This window comes from Macaca fascicularis, chromosome 3 (genome assembly GCF_037993035.2).
Source record: "Macaca fascicularis isolate 582-1 chromosome 3, T2T-MFA8v1.1".
NCBI lineage: Eukaryota > Metazoa > Chordata > Mammalia > Primates > Cercopithecidae > Macaca > Macaca fascicularis.
Genome location: NC_088377.1, coordinates 153,071,852 through 153,086,940, shown reverse-complemented (window position 1 = coordinate 153,086,940; position 15,089 = coordinate 153,071,852). Strand labels below are relative to the sequence as shown.

The 15,089-nt window shown below is 40.4% G+C and overlaps 1 protein-coding gene across 12 annotated transcripts in view; it reads left to right on the top strand.

Annotated features, from left to right (window-relative positions):
* The first annotated feature begins 6,930 nt into the window (after nucleotides 1-6,930).
* The window catches only part of IMMP2L (inner mitochondrial membrane peptidase subunit 2), an 872,645-nt gene continuing 864,486 nt past the window's right edge, over nucleotides 6,931-15,089 (top strand). For 6 of the 12 annotated variants that reach the window (XM_045387477.3, XM_005550543.5, XM_065542471.2 and 3 more), the window contains exons 1-2: nucleotides 6,931-6,973; nucleotides 7,506-7,578. The gene's annotated coding sequence lies outside the window, so the exon portion shown is untranslated. Of the gene's footprint in view, nucleotides 7,256-7,505; nucleotides 7,579-9,593; nucleotides 9,702-15,089 lie in introns of all 12 variants that reach the window. The other 6 variants (XM_074035821.1, XM_074035819.1, XM_065542468.1 and 3 more) reach the window with 3 other exon arrangements.

The following is a 15,089-nucleotide window of genomic DNA, read 5'->3' as shown; positions in this document are numbered from 1 at the left end:
ACAAAGGAGGTCAGATGACCACAACCTGGATGACAGGGCACCCTGTTCCAGAGGAACCAATGTCATGCTTCGGCTAAGCAGTTTTACAGCCTGAGGCTGTACTCTAGGGAGAATGAGGTAGAAAGTCTCATACCTCCTCAAAACACAGGAGGCAATGAGAAACTGGGAGGTGAATGAGAAATGGCCTTGGGGCAGGTCCTCACAAGCCTCTCATGATCTCATGTTATAGGAGAATCAACAGCATTCCACCACAACTTAGCTCAGCCGCAGTCAAGTCTCGCTGATGTGGCCTTTGTGGAGATGTGCAAGGGCACATGCAAATGTGCAGGTCACTGTGGTAGAATCCTTCTCCTATATTTAGCTTCTGTAGCCATTGATGTGACTGTGATTTTTGTTAATCAAAAATAATGGCTTTGACCTGAATAAATTTTTTACTGAAGTAAAAAGAAAGTCAAGCGGAATGATTATTCTAGTCCAAAAAGGCTAAAATTATAGGCAAGTCTTCACTAAACCCAAAAGTCACTGATTTGTTTAAATTCTACGTTGTGAGATTAAATAAATCTCAGTCACTTCAAAAAACCCATTTTCACTCCCCTGTCCCCAACCTTTTTTCCCACATGCTTGCCCCACTTTAAGGAACAAACATTGATGAATGAGAGACAGAAGGCAAGAAGAGTACAGTTAAAAAAAAAATGCCTTAACCTTTCCCCTCCTGAGGGCTGATTCTGTTACTCAGTGGTTTCACGCAGCCTTCTTGAGATGTCCTGTGTGACTAAGCAACCAACTGCATGTACTGGGATGCTATAACCAGCCTGGGAACATACCACCATGGATCTTCCTCCCTCTGTCCCTGCCTCTGTTCCCCCTTTTCCTTCATTATTGCTTTTCTAGTACTGCATCCCTGCAAGAAAATTTTTAACCTGTGAGCTTGTCTCAGGCACTGTTTTCTAGAAAATCTGAGCTATAGCAGTCGCTTATATTTTTAGATATTCATTATACAAAATTTCAAACATATACAAAAACCATGAACAAGTACAAAGAACTCCCCTCATCATCTAGATTCAATAATTATCCATTTTATTTTCACATTTATGCTATCTCTTTTTCTTCCTTCTTTTTTTTTTTTTTTATGTTGAAGTATAAAGAAAATGCCAGAGAATACGTCTTTTAACTTCAACATACTTCAGAATACCTCTCCAAAAATCATGGACATTTTCTTACATAATCACAATGCCATTATTGCACCTAATAAAATAGTATTTCTTTGGTATCATCTAACACCAGTCCCTAGTTAAATGTCCATGATTATCTTACAAGTCTTTATAGTAGTTATGTTTGAATCAGGATCCAAGTTAAGATTCACATCTTACATATCATGGCTGTATTTTTTTTTAACCTAGGCTTCTCCAGACCCCTTCCCTCTCCTGTGTGTCCAGTTATTAACTTGTAGAGACTATCAATTGTCTCAGAGAGTGTCCTCCATTCTAGATTTACCTGTTTCCTTCTTTGTGGTGTAATTTTTTTTTTTTTTTTTTTTTTTGAGACAGGGTCTCACTCTTGTCATCCAGGCTGGTGTACAGTGGCACCATCTTGGCTCACTGTAACCTCTGCCTCCCGGGTTCAAGCGATTCTCCTGCCTCAGCCTCCTGAGTAGCTGGGATTACAGGCATGCACCACCATGCCAGGCTCATTGTTTATTTTTAGTAGAGACAGGGTTTCACCTTGTTGCCCAGGCTGGTCTTGAACTCCTGGCCCCAAGTGATCCACCTGCCTCAACCTCCCAAAGTGCTGGGATTACAGGTGTGAGCCACTGCGCCCGGCCTCTTTGTGTTGTCATTTAACTTATTCCTGTAACCCTCATGTTTTTTGTAAGCCTGTAAGTGAGAAGTCAGTTTTAAGGCTTGATTAGATCCCATTCATGTTTTTGGGGTGATAACATTTCATACTTGTGTTGAGTGCTTCAGATGACATTAGGTCAGGAAGCACACAATATCTGGAGTTCCACTTGTAATGACAGATTATTAGGCTGAGGTAGTGATCGTCTGATCACCATTGTGAAGTTCCTCATGAACATTTCATCTGTTAGTTTGATCCATTGATGATGGTTGCCTGAATCATTTATTAAATGCAAGGTTGCTAAATGGTGGGTTTCCAATTCTGTTGTTTCATATTTATTATAAAAAACTACTTTCCCTCAACAACAATTTGGTTTTCTGATATATAGTTTAATCGGGAAAGATAAATGAGAAAATTTGAATTATTTTCTTTTAATGGACAATTTTAGAACAAGGGCTTAGTGCTAGCTACTTGCAATAGTGTCCAGTGGATTTTTTTTTTCCTTTTATTGATCTCTCCTTTTTGGAACATCATTAAGAACTCATGAATTTTTATATGTTCAGTATGTTTCAAACAACTGCATCCATTACTTTTTTTGATGCTTAAATTGTCCATCTTTGGCCAAAGGAGCTATTTGATGCTGGTTTCTGTGTCCCTTTGACACGTTTTTTTGTTAATGGATTCCTGGCTTTGTGGCACAAGTTATCCTATGCTCATCTTGTGTATAACCTGGCCCAGATCTAAAGTCAGAGATTCCACTAGTCAGCTCTAGTTTCTTTTAGTTGGAAATTGTACTAAAAAACCCCAAACTGGATGATTTACATTATTTTTATTTGTAATAAAAATGAAAGGTTATATATTTAAAATTTCATGCCAAGGTAGTAAGTTTGGAATCAAATATTTATTTAGTTAATAAATAAAACTATAATTGCTTATTCTGTCTTTGTTTTAAGCTTACTTTTAAATTACTTTTATAAAAGGGGATATACCTTGTTATAAGTATACCTAAAACTGGATTAATAACTATATACCAATATTACATTTTTTCCAGATGGTACAATTTATATTCAAAATTTTCCAAAAAGTTTGAGATGAAGGATATAAATGAAATCTCAAATGTTTTCATATGAATTCAAATAATAATATCAATTTCATCAGAGTTGCTATATAGTAAAAGCTTTGAAAAACTTTTTTGAAATGTCATGATTTGATATGAGCTGACAAATATGAGTTATAGCTTGAAATAAGTAAAGGGCTATAATTTCAGGTGTTAACAGACGCCTGTGTGGAAATACATGACATTCAAACAAATGAAATGCAAAATGCCATTTGGCAGTAATTCTCCAAGTGAGGTCTGAGAACCCATAGGGGTTACTGAAACCCTTCCAGGAGCTTTGTAAGGTCCTCCCTTTTTCAACTATGAATCTGTATGACAGTTAATTTTCTTCATATCTTAGGTATAACAACATATCACAACAGCCTGAATGCAGAGGCAGAATATGAGAATCCAGTGTTCTCCATTAAGCCGGATAATAAAGAGATTTATAAAATGTTAAAAATGCCACTTTCCTCTAATTTTTTGGGAAAAAATGTAGTCATTATTTATAAAAATAACGTTTACAGTTCTAACATGTAATGGGTTTAAATTAAACAGACACGTGTCTAACATATTTCTATCTTAAATTTTAATACAGTAAATATGGACATATATAACCCACATAAACAACAGCTCTTCAAAGTTCTCAATCATTTTTAAGAATGTAAAGAGAACTTGAGATCAAAAAGAAGTTTGAGAACTGCTACTCTATGATACTTCTATTATTTGCTTACTAATGGTAAGTATGTATAGATAGGAATAGATTTTAATATCTGCATTTATGGGATTTGTAAACTTAATTATTTTAATTTGTTTAACTATCTCCTTGAATCTTAGATTTGATGCCTAACTATAATTTAAATTTGTACCTTAGTTAGGACTACATGATTCATTTTCCCCTGATGGTATTAACAACAAATAGAGGTCTGCTTTAATATATGAGGAGACAAAGCAAATATATTTGAACTAGATACACAAAGCTAAATATTCAGCTTAGAATTTAATTGATAAATTAGAATAAAATAGGATGCTCTAACTGCTGCTTCTTTTTCTCATAAACTATTTTTCTCCCAAAGATCAGTTTTAGGTTCAGAGCAAAATTGAGCAGGAAGTATAGAGTTCCAGTATATTCCTGTACCCCACATCTGCACAGCCTCCCTGACTATGAATATCCTATACCAGAGCAGTATATTTGTTACAACTGATGAACTTACATTGACATCATTATCACCCAAAGTTGAGATTTTATATTAAGGCTCCCTATTTGGGTTGTATATTTTATGGGTTTGGACAAATGTATAATGAATGTATCACCATTATCATATCATACAGAATAGTTTTACTGCCCTAAAAATCTGTGCTTCATGTCCCCTCCTCTCTGATCTCTGGCAATCACTGATCTTTTTACTCTCTCCATATGTGATGGTTAATACTGAGTGTCAGCTTGATTGTATTGAAGGATACAAAGTATTGATCCTGGGTGTGTCTGTGAGGGTGTGGCCAAGGAGATTAACATTTGAGTCAGTGGACTGGGAAAGGCAGACCCACCCTTAATTGGGTGGGCACCATCTAATCAGCTGCCAGTGAATATAAAGAAGGCAGAAAAACATGAAAAGGAGAGACTGGCCTAGTCTCCCAGCCTACAGCTCTCTCGTGTGCTGGACACTTACTGCCCTCAAACATCGGACTCAAAGTTCTTCAATTTTGAGACTCGGACTGGCTGTCTTGCTCCTCAAGCTTGCAGACAGCCTACTGTGGGGCTTTGTCATTGTGTAAGTTAATGCTTAGTAAACTCCCCTTTATATTTATATATCTCTCCTATTAGTTCTGTCCCTCTAGGGAACCCTGACTAATACACCATAGGTCTGCCTCTTCCAGATATTAGCTTCTTTTTAAGTACACTTGATGAATCTTCTTGACAAAATCAGGCCAGACCTAGCAACTCTTTTTGTATGTTTATTTACTTCCCAATACAATAAAGGCCATAAACACCTGTATTTGTTCTTTATTCACCTACATTCCATCCCAGACTGTCAGTTCCTAGTGACCAGGAGCTCCATTTAATTTGGGGTCATGGTACCAAATAGTTCTTGACTGCTATTTGATGAGGGTGGTCCCCTCACCTAAGTGCTTTTGCAATTAAGTCCTTAAGCACTGGCAGAGAAGAGCTTACCTTACAGTAATTATTTCTCTGGCAAGTAAGAAAAACTGGCACATATCCCTTTCACAGGAGAGCAATTTTGCTCGCTTCAGGAGACTCTTGGAATTTTAGTTATCAGATCATTTAAGACTCTGAGTAGATTCTTAAACCTTTAGAATAAATTTTGAACCAAGAATGCCAGAATGTCTGTTATTTACATTAGTATTAAGTGATCTGAAAGTGCACAGAGTAGTTTGGCAGCATCTAGAAGGAGAACAGAGACAGAAATAATGAAGATATAACTGGAGGAGTAAGAAAAGGAGAAAAAAAGTATTTTATGTCTGTTCAGTACTTCTAGGTGCCACTGCTGCTGAATGCCTGGGCTTCAGCCTAGGTTGGGTTGCTCCTAGCAAAGAAAACCAATCCCTGAGACAACGAGTATTGCCAGGGAAGACAGGCTTTAATGCAGGTGATGCTGGCAGGGAGACCAGTCTCAAACCTGTCTTAGGGAGACTAAAGTTAGGACTTTCTATAGCAGGGAATTATGGCGGGGTAAGGAAGAGGAGTTTGTGAACAGGCAGCAGATGTACCTCATTGTCCAGATGTAGTGTTCTGGAAAGTTTCAGTTCCTTGACACTATCTGGGAGGTCTGACAGTGTATCTCCTGAGAAAGGAACTCAGGTAAAATACATGCAAGTTTCTCAAGTTTCACTTCGATCGGAAAATTCGGTTGGTTTCGGTCTTCCCTTTCTATTTATCAATTCCTCAATCATAGGGAATCTGGTAGCTAATCTTTCCAGCTGCTTCACATGAAGGAAGGGCATCTTGGGATGATAAGGAATGAAAATATCGCACCTGTAATTGCAAGTACTTACGAGTACCTGGTTGGCATCCAGCTTGTTGGAGCACCATGATTTGGGTACTTTCATCAACATTTGAAGCCACATTGAATTAGGATAATTAATAACATGGATAAGAAGGTTTCTTTGTAGGTTGTAATAACCCAGTTAAGAGTTTGTACCATTTGGCCAGGCGAGGTGGCTCACGCATGTAATCCCAGAACTTTGTGAGGCCGAGGCGGGCAGATCACGAAGTCATGAGATCAAGACCATCTTGGCTAACACAGTGAAACCTCGTCTTTACTAAAAATACAAAAAACAAACAAATAAACAAACAAACAAAAACCCAAATAGCTGGGCGTGGTGGCGGGGGCCTGTAGTCCCAGCTACTAGGAGGCTGAGGCAGGAGAATGGCGTGAACCCGGAAGGCGGAGCCGAGATCGCGCCACTGCACTCCAGCCTGGGCGACAGAGCAAGATTCCGTCTCAAAAAAAAAAAAAAAAAAAAAAAAGGAGTTTGACCCATTTGAGGGCAAAAGCTTCAGTATGAAATTCCAGTTTCTCTCAAGTAAACCGCCTGTCCTGTATTACTCACTTTGGTTTACCTGGAGGCAGCAAAACTGAATAGTTTCCTGAGTGCACCTGAGTAGGAAAAAATGCGATGAGGAGTTGCCCAAAGATCGTTCGTGAGGTGCTTTGCCACTGCTGCCCTGTACTTAAGCAACTGTGAGGATTCTCTCTTTCCTGACTTACAAAACAAGAGGAGGAGCTGAAAACACAGTTTCACAGACTTTTCAGCTCTTTACTTTCCTCTCCCCCGTTAGTATGTTACTGAGGTTAGAGCAAGTGCTCAATAATTCCTTGCTGAATTAGTGTCGTTTCTGATCTTTTTAGATCCACGCCGCATTTTGAGCCCGACCTGGGCGGGCGGTCCAGAGACCAGTTCTCCACCGGGGGCGGAGCTTCGGAAGGCCACCGCGCGCCGGAGGAGCGGGGCGGAGCTTGCCGCCGGCGGAGGGCGGGGTCTGCGCGGGGACTTCCCCTGGGCTGAGCTGCGCAGCGGGTGCGGAGGGCGGGCGCCCGGCGTCCGGCGGCGGGCGGGGGGCTGTGAGGCTGGCGGGGGTGGGCAGGCGCGCAGCCGCCGACCCTTGGTGGTCTCCTGGGCTGGGGACCCTTCCCTGGGAGTCGGCCCCGGCCCCGGTGGGGCGAGCGTTGCTGGGGCGGAGGGGTGCGCGGCCGCGAGTCCTGCGTGATCGCTAGCATGTGTGCGTGCGCGTGTTTATGTGAGGCGCGTGCGGCGGCCACCCCTGCCTAGTCCTCTTCCTGGTGCCACTAGCTAACTAAGGTGGGAAACCGGCGCCAGAGGCGGCACACCTGGCATGGAGCCGGCCCACTCCTCCCCGCCGAGCCCCCAGAACGCGCCCTCTCCCATTCCTCACAAAGGGCACTAGTCCGGTCCCCGGCCCTGGCCCTGAGGGAGCGCTGTGGGGACGCGCTGCCTTCTGCCTGGAAGTGTTTGGCAGGTGGTGGGAGAGCCTCAGGCTTGAACAACAGGATTTTAAAGCACGTGTCTGTCTGTCGTTTTTTACTTTTAGGGTTTTGGCCAAATTGGGCGAGGGCACAAAATAACCACTTACCCCTTCTCACCGAGGAAGAGCGGGAGAAAGGGTAAGTAAGGAATGGTCAGGGGTGGAAGGAGCTAGGACTGTCCTGAGAGCGAGAGAGAGAAGGGCTAGATCCAGAACTACTCCTGGGGAACATGGGCCCAGATTCTACCTTTTCATCGGGAACTGGAGGACCCACCTTCAAAGTCACAGGCCCCAAGCCCCGGGCTGTTTTCAGGCTCACACAGTCTATAAAGTTGCCTGGGAGTTTAACAGCTTGGGCATATGGATCCCTTTTAGCCGCTTGACCCGACAGAAAACTGCTCTTCCCCTTTACCTGTTTTTACCTTGCAACAGTGGTCCTCTCTAGTTGTCTGTCTCCGGCCCCTATCTTACTAGCCAGCTTTGACTAATCCCTGAGACCGTAGCACTAAAGAATCCAGGTCCTGTTTGATAATGAACAGTAACCCCCTCTAGGGATGTTTACATTTTAAAAGGGGACTCCTGAAAAAATCCTTTAGGACCCTGAGGCGTAAAGTTAGTAACAAGGTTACTAATGTTGAAGTTCTTTGGAATTTTCTCTCAAGCTTACAGAAGAAGATGTTTTGAGGGGAGAGAGATGACCAGGCTGGGCCTTTTTCTCTGGACTTTCACTCTTGGTACCTCCTTGCAAGCATTCCATTCACTTTTGAAAAGTTGCCAAAAAGGACACTGAAGTCTTCTGAGGCCTACTGTGATTTTCAGTGTGGTTTATTTCATTGGTTCTTCTGTGGGACTTTTCTGTCACTTCTTTAATACACTGCTTCCCTCTCCCCTGTATGATGAAATGAAACACACCTCCTCTCACAAGGTTGGGAACTCCTTATGCATCCTGTATGTCACATATAAATAACTGTTTTAAATTAGTTGAAATTCAGATTAGATACAAGCAGGAATGTAGTAAACCACATTCTTGGATTCTTACACAGGATAAGTAGAATTGCCCTCTGTGATCGGCTGCCTGTTCTGATACTGGCTGCCTGTATCCTGAACGTGCCTGTTTGTGCTCAAGTGATAGGTGACCACATAATTCACTTTATGGAAAACCAGGAAGTGATTGTTTATTGATAATGGGTTCCTTCATTGATTCAATAGCTAATTCTCTCTTTTTTACCATGTGCTGAGCACTTTTATCAGCACTTCGATAAAAGTAGGATGGTGAGAATGATGAGATCGTATTGGAGATGGCTGTTTTGGGGCAGGCCTTCCACCAGTTCTGTGGATTTTCTGAATCGTTACATGTTAATGTACAAGACTTTCCCTCTACTACTCATCATAGTGGTTTGCAGGTCTGTACAGTGTTGTGAAGAATATAATTATTATTACACCTTTCTAGTACTTTCAGTAATAAACTTACAAGGATGACTGACCTTGGCGATTTGTGTCCTATACTGAATAATGTTACAGTCGTTTTCCAGTGTACAAGTATAATAATTAGATGAGGATAACTTTTGTAGTTGTTCCATAAGAAGGACCTAATATTAGGAATCATGGAGAGTGTAAATGATGATGTACTTAGAAAAACAAATACGAAAGTAGACCATTAACTTGCGTGGGTTTCTGTGCATTTAGCCGCATTTAAAAAATCTAAACTAGAATAGTTCTTTGGCTTTTTCTGGTTATAAGAGTAATATAAAGTCAAAAAAAGTTATTTAGAATTAAATCTGGGAGGGATGTAAAAGGCAAAATGTGAGTTTCCTATGAGCCTACTCTCAGATGACCATTTAACAATTTGATATTTATTTCTTCAGCTTTTTGTTTCATATATACACATACTTAAATATGCAACTTAAGTATATGTTAAAAATGCATACATCTTAACTATGTATTATATATGGAACATATGTGGGACATGATACATGTTTATATATATATATCTATTTCACTGTTATTTGGTAAAATTATAAATTTCTTCCTTTTTCTCCTTCTTCGTGGCTATTTACCACCCCTCTTCACTCCACCCGAAACTTTCATGTAGAAGTAGCATGACTTTTATAGTCTTTTGGACATAAGTTTGATTTCTGGCTCTTATTTTATTAGCTGTGTCACTTTGGGCCATTAAAACTTCCCTGCTGCATGATTTCTTATCCATCAAAACAGAACAAAGAGTATATATAAAAGAATGTGTGAAAAAACAGTGCCTGGCACGTAAGTACTTTTAAATTTCCCTCCCTGTTTTTCTATGTGGTCACCCATTACTTTCCTATGATCTTCCCTTTGATTGTGGAAAGCCATGTAGTACCTAACTTTCCTGTAGCTGTTAAGCCTCCCTGGGATTTGCTTTTCACAGGGGATCACCTGGTGTATCTGATCCTAGAATTTCTGGGACAGGGACTGACACCTGATGTGACCTTATCAGATCATTCCACAGCCCTGGATAAAGTGTGTCAGCTTGAAAAATGAAGGGAAAGAATTTCTATAATGTGTTTAAAAAGCCCTGACAGTGTTCTTAAAGTGAGAAAGACATACTACTGTATTTAGCTGAGTACTTAAACTTAGGATTTCTATTTCAGAAATGTCTTTGGTTTATAAGAATTACAATAAAAATGCTGATGCTTCATGTCCAAACTGTCATGATTTTGCCAAGTTGTGGATTTAATATACAGCTTAGCTGAGTATTCAGCGTATCTAATACTGCTCTGAAAACTGAGAAAGACAAGTTCACAGACATCTGATTTCACACCAGACATCTGGTTTTACTTTACTGAGGAGTACGTTTTGTCAGTAGATTATAGGCATATCAACTGTACTGCTATAGTTTGTGACATTTCTATCGTAAGCTATGGTCTGTGGGGTTTAGTATGATGTTTTACTCAAATGACAGCCCACCAAAAATGAGCACCTGGTCAGATAAGCATATTTCCCACAGGTTTCTTCTAGTGTCATTGTTCTTACAAGTTAACAAGGCAAAATCATTCTATCCTTGGTGGCTTTTATATTTTTTGTGGAAGCAAGAAAATATTCTTAAAGCAAAGCCTTACTTAAGAACCCATTGTATTCCACAAGCTCATTTTCAAGTCTATTGTTTGTAAAGTGAACAGTGTACTGATAGGAATAAATAGCATTTAGATTTCCAGGTCCGGACCCCAGGAAATATGGTACTTACTTTCACATGGTAGTAAGGAAAGCTTTTTAAACTTATTGTGAGCCTATTATATATTAGTGGTACTGTAGACTCTAATCGACATATGTAATAGTGTTTTGGAGGCAAATGTCTTCTGAGTGCCAACCTAGAATGGTTGGACCACGTCTCCCGCCATTTTGAGGTAGTGAGGGTATAGAAAAAGCTCTGGAGGTTGTCATTCTTAGGTTTTCAGGCGGGCCCTGTCCTTGCTTAGCTGTTGACCTTGGACGTAAATTCCTCATGTGTAAATGGGACAATTACTCATGATTACTGTGAAATTCAGTCAGTGAGTATAATGTAGCACAGTATCTGTCATAAAATAAATTCTCAGTAAATAGTTGTTTCATTTTTCCTCAAAGTCCTAGACATAAGAACAAAGATACCCTTCCACCCCCTGTCCTTGCATCCGGATTAAGCCATTGGCCTGGACCTGTGGCTCCACTGGAGGGAAACTACCCATGGCATTGGGGATTTGGTAGTGGGGACTCAGAAAGGATGATGCAGAATAATGACACAGGAGAGGGGTTGCCAACTGAGAGAAAGGTGGCAGTCTTGATCAGTCCATGAATTTAGGTCAATGAATTACTTGGTTCCTAGAAACAACCATCTTTTTCTCTGGCTTCTCTGTTGATCTTTGTCAACTGTTCCACTGGAAACTTTTACCTTCTTGATGTCTACTTAGTCCAATAACAAGTTTTTTTTTTTGTCATCTTCATACTACCTGAATAACCATATTTTTCTATTTTTTTTAATGGTTAGGACTTAGTAATGGATGTCTGTACTACAGTAACAGATGTCTGTACTACAGATGCCTGTACTTTCTTAAGATCTGGTATTTGTTTTTCTATACTCAAAGTCCAGTTGATTTTCTTGTTCTTTCATTGGCCCATACCTTATTCATTAACCTCTCCTCTCCTTTTTTATTATATATCTGCATTGAACTAGTAATGTACACGGAACTAGTGACTGTGAATTGAACTAGTGAGGAGGATATAAAGATGAAAAGTAGTTGTCTTTGACCAAGGATCTTATAGTCTAATAGGACTACAGATATCTTGACCAGTAGTTCAAATACAGTATGCTATTTGCTATAACAGAGGTAGGTACAAGTGCAAATGAAATCTAACAAGAGCTCTTGATCTCTGCCTGCAATACCAGGGAAGGGTTTTAGTAGTGGTTGTGTTTGAGCTGAGACTTGAAAACTGAGTAGGAGCGGACATGTTGATAAGCAGTAGAAAGCATTTCTAGGTAAAGCCAACAGCCTGAGTAGTTGTGTGGCATTACGAGAACATAGTGTGTACTGGGCGCTATATGTAGGTAAGTTATATTAGAGTGTGAAGGACAAGGTCAGGAGTGAAAGGAGATGAAACTGGATAGCCAGTTCAGGGTACACTTCCTATGCCATGTGTAGTAGTCAGCCACTGAAGAATTGTGAGTGTCATGGAAGATCACTGAAAGCAGTGTGCAGGGTAGATTGAAGGTGGAGTGGGGTTGGGTGTGGGGACATGGCAAGATTGGAAGCTTTCAAGGACAGTGCATTAGTATCGATAAGAGAGGTTGAAAGCTTAGATAAGGGTGGAAGTAGTGGGAATAGAGAAGTGAGAATGTTTAGGAAAAGTTAGATGAGGGAGAATTTGCTGGTCTTTGTGACTGTTTGAATGTAAAAGATATGGGAGAGTGAGAATGTTAGAATGCTTCATAGGTTTCTGGGTAGTGAGTGGGAAAAGAGAAGAGGAAGAAGGTATGAGGGAGAAGAGAATGAGTTCAACTTTGGACCTGTGTTTAACATGCTTGCAGGGCATATCATTGGCAAGTGTGAGATGTCTAGAAGGCAGTTGGATATAGGATCCTGGAACATCACAAGAGGTTGCAAAGGCTGGAGAAACAGATGTGTGTGTTCTTACCATGTGGAGAGTGCTCCATTATTGGAACGCTAAGCTAGTGAGAGTTATTTATATCCTACTTCTCAAGGTCATCACCAAGGCCTGATTTTTCACAAAAAAAATTTGCAATCTCTGGCATAAATGGGTTAAGGAACCCTCAGGGCAGTGAGAGAAATGGATATATAAATAAAGCAATCTGGGCACGGTGGCTCACCCCTGTAATACTAGCACTTTGAGAGGCTGAGGTGGGTGGATCACCAGAGGTCAGGAGTTCGGAACTAGCCTGGTCAACATGGCAAAACCCTGTCTCTACTGAAAATACAAAAATTAGCCAGGTGTGGTTACACGTACCTGTAATCCTAGCTACCCAGGAGGCTGAGGCAGGAGAATCACTTGGACCCAGGAGGCAGAGGTTACAGTGAGCCGAGAATGTGCTACTGCACTCCAGCCTGGGTGACAGAGCAAGATTCCATCTCAAAAAAAATAAAAAAATAAAAAAATAAATAAAAATAAATATATAAATAAAGCAATGCTTTGAGGGACAATATGTACTATGATAGAGTTAGAGTTCAAGGTAAGATAGACGCAAAAAAATGGACTTCATTATTTTTGTGATCCTGAAGGACTCACAGAAGGTGATACCTGAGCTATATCTTGAGGTGTGGCATGGTGAGGTTCAGGGAGTGAGATTAGGGGAATAAAATATTCCTTAATGGCCCCATGATAGCAGCAGAAGGGGCTTGGGTTTCTCCTCTCCCCTTTCTTGTTCTTTATGATTTTATTGCAAGATATTTTTGTCTTTGAGGAAGTTCTTAGGGGGTTAATATGTTTCAGTTTACATATAGACATATCAGCATTTTCTCCCTGTGGTATAAACTTTCTGTGAATTTACCAACGCTGGTTTATTATATATTAGACAGCTGACACAAACCAGTGCAATTAAATCAAGTATCTGGGGGATGAGGTCCAGGCAGTGATATTTTCAAAGCATCTTAGGTGTCCTCATGGCAGTCAGGGTGGAGCACCACTGGGCTGAAACATGGTTTAGAAGAAAAGGCTGGGATTTGGTGCCAAAAACTTGTAGATTAGATTCTTGCAATTCCTTTTAATAGTTATGTATCCTTAGTTAAGTTACTCAGACTTCTCTAAGGCCATCATTGAAAAATGGGATGGTAGTATACCTGTCCTGCCTACCTGTTTTGCAAAGTTATATGGCTCAAAAGACGAGATTTGTGTGAAGGGACATTATATGCAGATGTGATTATAACAATAAAATGTTCTTTTGACCTTCTCTAGAAGTGGACAGGCTTAAGAGCGGGCTACCTTGTTCTGTAAGATGGTAACTACTTCATGGATTTTGATTTAATATTTTACCATCAGGAGCATTTTGATGATACATTTTACTACATTTGTGTAATGCTACGAGGTTGAAGACCTAAAGCCAAAAAGCAGAACCTTAAAGAAACGGCAGTTGAGCATTTCCTGTCTGACATATTCTAATTGTTTAAAATTACACAAATGCTTATTGTAATTAAGATTGTTAAGTGTGTAATCTCAGTGTCAGTAATATTTTAGTATTAAAATTCTCTAAATGTGTTGTGTTTATTTTCAAGATATGCACATTAAAAATAGCAATTTTCCAGAAAATAGAACTCCACAGAGCGCAATGGAGTACCACAAATTCACTTATTTTGTAGATTCGCATTATATTTGTTAAGAATACAGGGACATATACTGTGTCTGTGTACTGTAGGAAGCCTGACATACTAGCGTCAGTCATATAATCACATAGGAATGATCATCCTTACAGTATTATACCTTATTTTAGTTGAGAAGAAGGTGGTATTGTTTGAACCTTCTTGAACCTAAAACCTAAAGACTGGGTTGCAGATCTGTTTTCTCTACTCATTCCTGTATGACAGTTGGAAAATTAACCCCTCTGAGCCTCATATGTAAAACTGGGTTCTCTGTTGTTTTGTAACATGAAAAACTTAGTGGCTGAAAACAACAATAATTGTTTGTTATCTCATGGTTGCTGTGGGTCAGCGATTTGAGGGGCCTTGCTTGGGTCTCTGGAGGTTGCTGTTAGATATCAGCAGGAGTGGAAGTTTTATAGGAGCATCACTGGAGCTAGAAAATTCACTTCCAAGGTGGCTTACTCACATGGCTGGCCAGTTGGTGTTGGCAGGTTGGTTACTTTCCGCGATGGGCTTGCCATAGGGCTGTTCTCATGAGGTGGCAGATGACTTTCCTGAGATTCAAGCCAGCGAAGTGGACGCTGCAGTGCCTTTTATGCCTTACCTGTGGAAGTCATACACCATTATTTCAGATGTATTCAGTTGGTCCCGTAGACCAGTCCTGATTCAGTATGGGAGGGGATTACACAAGGACATGAGGCAAGGATCATTGCGGACTGTCTTGTGAGGGCAGGCTACCTGAGAGGATAACAGTCTCTACCTGACATAGGATTGCTTTGAGATGCATTGTAAGCATTTATGGGAGAGTCCTTTGTAAGCCATTAAAGCAGCA